General features: G+C 44.8%; 1 pseudogene; it reads right to left on the bottom strand.

Annotated features, from left to right (window-relative positions):
• Nucleotides 1-910: 910 nt before the first annotated feature.
• Nucleotides 911-1,337, bottom strand: LOC109250421 (proteasome maturation protein-like; annotated as a pseudogene).
• Between the last annotated feature and the right edge of the window lie 5,872 nt (nucleotides 1,338-7,209).

Consider the following 7,209-nt stretch of genomic DNA (forward strand, 5'->3'; position numbering starts at 1 on the left):
GCTCAACTGACAGAGCCACCCAGGTGCCCCAGACTCTTTTTTGTTGTTGTTGTTGTTTTGTTTTAAATCGACATATCCTAGTTGCTTTATTTAATTTTTCACTTTAAAACAAGACCAAAATCAAAACCTTCCAACTTATACTTTTCAACCTGAAAGAATCAAAGAATAGCTATAATTCTAAAATAGCATCAATACAGCCAATATTATTCTTGTGACTATTAATGAGCTATACTGAAACAAGGTAAGATATAAATACCTGGCTTTGTACTTAATTTGAAGTGTTGCCACTAAAATCAATTACAGGTGTTTATTCTGAAAGCCATTACTAGGAAGGTTGAAGACTCAAATGCTGATGATGGTTTCAAAATTAAATTTATAGAATACCCAGAAATAGGTTGCATTGTAGACCTGTAGACAGTTTTCAAATTCTCATTAACAACAATTTTTTAAAAAGGCGTAGAAGTGGGGCGCCTGGGTGGCTCAGTCAGTTAAGCGTCCGACTTCGGCTCAGGTCACGATCTCGCGGTCCGTGAGTTCGAGCCCCGCGTCGGGCTCTGTGCTGACTGCTCAGAGCCTGGAGCCTGTTTCAGATTCTGTGTCTCCCTCTCTCTCTGGCCCTCCCCCGTTCATGCTCTGTCTCTCCCTGTCTCAAAAATAAATAAACGTTAAAAAAAAAAAGGTGTAGAAGGCTACTCTTTTCATATAAATTGGGAGTTTTAACATCTCCCTTTAGTGCCTTCAATTGTCACATGGCAATAAACCAAAGACCCGAATAATTTCAAATGATGACAGATACTCTTTAGGCAAAATTCTCGTTTCAGTACGTTTAATGTCGTGTACATCAAATTAGAGTAAAAAGATGACTATGAACAAGGTGTAGCCTCTGTATTTTCGTGAACAGCACCCCAGATTATGGCAAACCCAGTTTATATTCCACCATCAAGTTCGGTTCTCCCATTAGTTCACTTTGTGATGGCTCATTAAGAATATGTTCAAATGCAATAGTCTGATCATTACCCCTCAAAGTATCCAGTGAAAGGTTAGAGCTTGGAGGAAATGGAAGACGCTGAACCCGCTGTACTGCCTTGAATTCCATTTGTAATTTTAGTGGAACAAACAGACCCTGGATGTTTCTCAGTATGGAAGAATTCATTTTATCTTGGTTGAGCTGGAATTTTTTTTCTGAAATTTCAAGAGGATGACTAGGCAAAAGTTCATTCTTCACACAAGGAAGACCTTTTCGAAGAAGATCATGACTTTCATAAAGGTCCACTTGCTCAAAGTTCAGTAACTGGAATGCTGTCCTTTAGCTGTGATCCGAGACCTTTGACATTCATCTTCAACTTGCTCTGTGAACAGTCTCTCCGCCCTGTTATCATTAGCCGGCCCCACTGCTCACTTGGAGTCAGCCTCTTTATTGCAATTCACCTTTGATGTTTCACAGATGACTCAGTTGTACCTTATTTCATTTATTTGAATTTGAATGTGTTTAAGAAAGCCGTTATGATGCTTTATGAGGGCTGCAGCCTGCAACCAGTTTAAGGGAAGGGAATGTTCCACTGGATACCTTGTTCAAGAGCCCAGCATTGTGTATTTTACGAAGTGACATGAACGCCTTGTTCACCATCAGTGATGTCTGGAACTCTGAAGAGAATAAGGAGTGCCTGGCTGAGACCTTGTATTGTGGCATTAAATGCACGCAGAGAGAAGTGTGACCTTGGTTTATATTTTGGGTATCTGTGAGGCAATACATTCCCGGTGTTCCTTACCCCAAGGGGAGCAACCTTGGATAAGGAATTGTTGCCACTGGTCAGACCAGAGGGCCAGATCAGTGGAAATAGCACAAGAGTCTGTAAAAATGTGCGTATGCGACCGATTGTTGGCCAGGTATTGTCTAGTGCTAAGATGATGGCCTGAAGTTTGGCTCATTTTGCTGACAGTGGCGTCCTGTCTTTGATTAGGGACATCCAGGTTAGATGACAGACAGCAGCTGTCCAGCAGCACTGCTGAATGTAAAGGGTACAAACTCCCTTTTCTGATCACTCAGTTGAACTCAAGGGGCTCCCCATGTGGTCATTGAGCATAAGAGAGGGATACTATTTTTCGGCACCATCGTATCTGTTAAGAACACTGAGGAAGGGGAGGGCCCCCTTCTTAGAGGTGAGATATACCAGAGGCCAGGTTTGTAAGTATCATGGAAGTATCATTTTCGTTTCATAAGAAGGGGTGTTGCCTCCACGATCAAAAGAATACTGAGTCACCCGTGAGAGTTTCCGTCTTCAGAAGGGCCCAGTATAGAGCTAGCATTTGTTGCTCCAATGACGTGTAGCATGGGGCCGAGAAGAAAAGTTGTTTTGTACTACAGAAAAACCAGGTTCTTCTGCACAGACAACTTATAAGCCATCATAGGTGGTCCAGAGACTCTAGAAGGCATGAGAGGAGGTTGCTAAAGCCACTACAGTGAAGGACACGAATGGGAGTGCCTGTTGTTTTGTAGAGCCTTGTTGGAGGGAGCCCCATTCAAGATGAGCTGATTTGTAAGTAACAGCATAAAGTGGGCTGAAGTAAAAAATTTTTAAACAAGGAATATGTTGCCTCCAGAACCCAAACGTGTCTGAAAGATGTTTGGGTTGTTTTAATGACGTAGGTGCTGAGAATGTCAGTAGTTGTTTCCTAACAGTATCAGCAATGGAGTGGCCCTTGGCTGACCAAACGATTCCCAGTTATTTGAATACCCTGATTGAGTGTGTCAAATGCATCTCTTTGGAGATGATGTCATCAGTGTGATATCATACCTCTGCTCTTAGGGAAAGTTGGATGGCTGCAAAGGTGGTGTGCAATGGTAGGGCTGTTGAGATACTCTGTGTGTAGCTGGGTAAAGGCCTACTATGTCTCTTTGACGATGAGGGCAAACTTCAGCGGAGAGACTATTGAAAAAAGCCCTGAATAGAACATATTCAGCAAATCTACAATAGCCAAAGATGTTTCCAGTTGTGGGTTGCATGGAGTCAATAATTTCAATAATATTGGGTGTGTATGTGGCAAGTGTAGAGGAAAGAATTTAACCGTGTCCAAAGGCAGGTCCAGCCTTCGCCCTTGGCTTCTTACAGGGGGTGTCTAAGCCCTTGAAGTGGCATGCCTAACGGGAATATCTTTGTTTGCCTTGGGGCCTTGGGCTGTACCAACAACGCAATTTAGGGTGAGGGCTTTGTGTCACAGAGTATCAACTGACCTCTGGAGGGGCTGGATATTGAGGTCAGCCACACGGATGGCCGACCAGCTTTGCGTGGTCAAGCCCCAACAAAGACTCTGGACCCAAGGCTCAGGTGAGCTCCCCTGATTGGCAATAGCCCATGTGTATTGGCACGTTCTGGATGCCAGGAAAGTAGTACTGTCCGTGACTCTGTGGAGAGAGGACAACCGGAAGCTCCACATTTGGAGCTTTCTTAGACTTTGCCTTGCGTATCTCTTCCCTTGGCTGGTTTTAGTCTGTATATTCTTTCAGTGTAATGTTTATTTTTGAGAGAGAGAGACAGAGCGTGAGCAGGGGAGGGGCAGAGAGAGAGGGAGACACAGAATCCGAAGCAGGCTGCAGGCCCCGAACTGTCAGCGCAGAGCCCTACGCGGGGCTCGAACTCACAGACCGTGAGATCATGACCTGAGCTGAAGTCAGACGCTTAACTCATTGAGCCACACAGGCTCCCCTATTTATTTATTTTTTAAAGTAATCTCTACACCCAACGTGGGGCTCAAACTCATGACCCCGGGATCAAGAGTTGCATGTTCCAGCCAACCGGGTGCCCCAAAGATTTTTTTTTTTTTTTAATTTTAGGCAAGCTCCACACCAGACATGGGGCTTGAACTCACTACCCTGAGATCAGGAGTCCCATGTTCTATTGACTCAGCCAGCCAGGTACCACTCTATGGATTCTTCTAGTGAATTACTGAAGCCTAGTGTGATCGCAAGAATGCTTAAACTTATAATTGGTGTCAGAAGTGAGGGCAGTCTTGTGAACTGTGCTCCCTGTAACTTTGGAGGGGCCTCAATCAGGGGTGCCATGTAGTTAAGGTTGAAGCAATCCACTGTTGGGCACTATTCATTTTAATCAGGCCTGAGCATTGGCCAGTTTGGGCTCCTGGGTATGATTAACGAATTTTAAACAGCAGGGAAGAGGTCCATGTGATTTCATTTTTATCAAGCCAATTGTAACTATGAAATATTTAATTTTATTTTGGCTTATTACTCATTGGGTCAGAGTGGCTATGCCCACTATGGGCATGGATGACCACGGGCAATTTAGCCAAGATGGTAGTTCTGATGGTTAAAGTGAGGCATACCTCTTTGTCCTTTATTTCATATTTGGTAATTCCCCTAAGCATGTAGAGATCCCCAGGTATAATTGTAATTTGGGCCCCAGCACCAGTTAGGCCACGAAAGTTTGCCAATTGGTGCATTTCAGCAGATGTTAATTTAGAATGTATGTTTTCGAGTGCAAAAGCCAATAAGAACCCTATTATTTTTGTGTTGCATATGTTATTTTGGTAAAATTTGGATTTATGATTGAGTCAAATTTCAGGCCTCTGTTTCAGTTTCTCTTTCCTCAGCCTGTATGAAAAGATTTTTGATTTCATTTTTTGTTTTGGTGGTTATTGGATATGCCTCGTGTTGGGGGAATCCTCTCTACCCTGGTCATGTTTATAAGTTTATTCCTCTAGAAAGCCTCAAACCAATATCATCACATAGAGGGACCTTTCTTATGGCAATTATTGTCTTATTTGGTCTAGAGACTCTGGGCTTAAAATGAGTTTGAATCAACCTCTTGGCATGTCGACCAGCTGTGGCACTAAATAGAACCTAGAGTGCTCATTGGTCCATTTTACAATTGTCCGCTGGAGTGATGGTGCCCTTTGGCTCTTTAAGAGGGGTGGGGATAGAGCATTCAGTGTGCTTCTCATAAGGGTGTGTGCCATGGGAGTACCACGGGTCTTTTCCCCCCTATGATTCTGAGGATCAGAATCTTTGTTTCTTTCACCAGACACATTTAGGGTCCTAATGAGCCATCTGCTTTTAGGAGTGTGATCTCAGCACTGCACACGGTGACTATTTCCCCTCATACCGGTGACCACCCATGACCATGATATTGCACACGGTATCAGTCTTTTTCCTGAACGCTTTATAAAACGGGACAAATGCCTGGCTGAAACCCAACCGATGGTCACAGAGTAAGAGTCATTCCCTCGAGTCTAGCGTCAGTCATAGCTCGTGCAGGAGTCGAAAACAGATGATTCGCTCTGAGACGGTGGTGCCCAGCCTAGGGCTACATTAAGAAGGGTCCCCAGCCCATACTCCTGCCCTACCTGGCTTGGTCCTAGCTGAAACCGGGGCTCGCCAGGACTTACGAAATGCCACGACGACTCTAATGCAAGCTCGCTAGCAGGCAGCAGGCAGGATGTGGAGTCAGTTAGTAAGCTGTGAGTGATCGAAGTAAGACCTCCAGGAGCTGATGGTCATCTCTTAGATCATCCGGCCGTCAGCACCAATGGTCTCGAGGTTCCCTCGCAGAGCGCAACACCAGGCCCTCTACCCCCGCCCCCTCAAAATGGGTTTGGATCTTGAGGCCGATGAGGTCGCACATGCAGCAAGAGGGCGTGAAAAAGTTTGGTATTCACGTCGTGAGGCTTTCTGGGCGGAGGAGGGCTGAGCTTGAGTGGCTCAGGTTTGTATTGTGAGTAGAAGATGGGACTGGGGTGAAGATTCTGGCACCTGGGGTTCGGGTGCTCTTGGTTTGGACTTGCTCACCAGCACCAGGGGACAGATGCCCAGGCTGTCTTGTGGCCTTGACAGACGTAGGACAAAAGGGGAAAAGGAAAAAGGAGCTTGAAAGGTGTCGGCAGTCCGGTATCAAAGACGGAGCTAGACTTTTTTGTTACAATCTCCCCGTCCCTTCACGTGATATGTTGGGGCACAACTACAGTTAATGGGGAATGTAAGAGCGATAAAACGATGAAACTGCCAAATTACTTCAAGGGAAAATATCACAGACTGACTTCAGAAGGAATCGGTTGGGAGACAAAAATGATCACACATCACAGAAGCAAAAACAGAGCTCAGGAATGAAATGACTTCAGCCAAAGCTGAAGAAAATGGGGCATTCCGAGGCTGTGCCATGGGCAGTTCCTGAAGGCCCCCAAGCCGTTGAGAGAAAGTAAACGCCTAGAACCATCCCATTTGATACGTTTTCAAGGAAGGGCTAAGTTTTCAAAAAGCCCTTTGCTTGCACTTAGTCCTCAAGCCGTCTGTGTCTCTGACACCTTTCTGTCTCTAAACTAATCAATTTGACGTAGCCACATTGCTCTCTGTCCCGCTGGGCTGTCCAGTATGGTGGCCACTAGCCATGGCTGGCTGTCTATTAAGTCCTTGGCAGGTGGTGCGTATGAACTGGATGGTGCTGAGAACATAAAACACAAAGGCGTAGATTTTATATTTCTTTTTTAGGGTCGCTCTACCAAAATACAACAAACGGTGTGTATTAGGACTTCCACACCTTTTGGGGGCACATGATTCAACTCATAACAGATTTCAAGGATTTGGCATGGTACAAAGAAAACAGAAGATCTCATTTATAATGGTTTTGTTCATTGCATGTTGAAGTGATAGTATGTCGGATATTTGAGGGGCTAAATAAAATATACATGAAAATGAACGATACCATTTTCTTTTGATTTATACAAAATGCGGCTACTAGAAGAATTTAAAATGACCTACGTGGTTTTGCATCCGTGGCACAAGTTCTACCAGATAGAACCTCTCTAAAGCAGAGGTTGGCAAACCGGGGCCTAAATCTTGCCCACTGCCTGTTTTATAAATAAAGTTTTACCGGAAGACAGCCACGTCCATTCGTGTATGTATTGCTTATGGCTGCTTTCCTGCTACAATAGCAGATTTGATGAACTGTAACCGAGATCGTATGGCCTACGAAGCCTAAAAAGTTACTCTGTGGCCTTTTACGAAACCTAAAAAGTTACTCTGTGGCCTTTTACATAAAAAGTTTGCTGACGCCTGTTTTAAACAGTGGCCCTGATCCTGAAACTTCCCTGCTTTGGAACCGACAGTGTCGCCTTTTTGCTTATTGGAGACTCTCCAGCCGGCCAGCTCCGGCCCCCGTCTCACCTTACCCTCTCACTGAGCAGAGAGAGAGGAAGCTCTTT

This window comes from Panthera pardus, unplaced genomic scaffold, assembly GCF_024362965.1.
Source record: "Panthera pardus isolate Hobbes unplaced genomic scaffold, ASM2436296v1 HiC_scaffold_27, whole genome shotgun sequence".
NCBI lineage: Eukaryota > Metazoa > Chordata > Mammalia > Carnivora > Felidae > Panthera > Panthera pardus.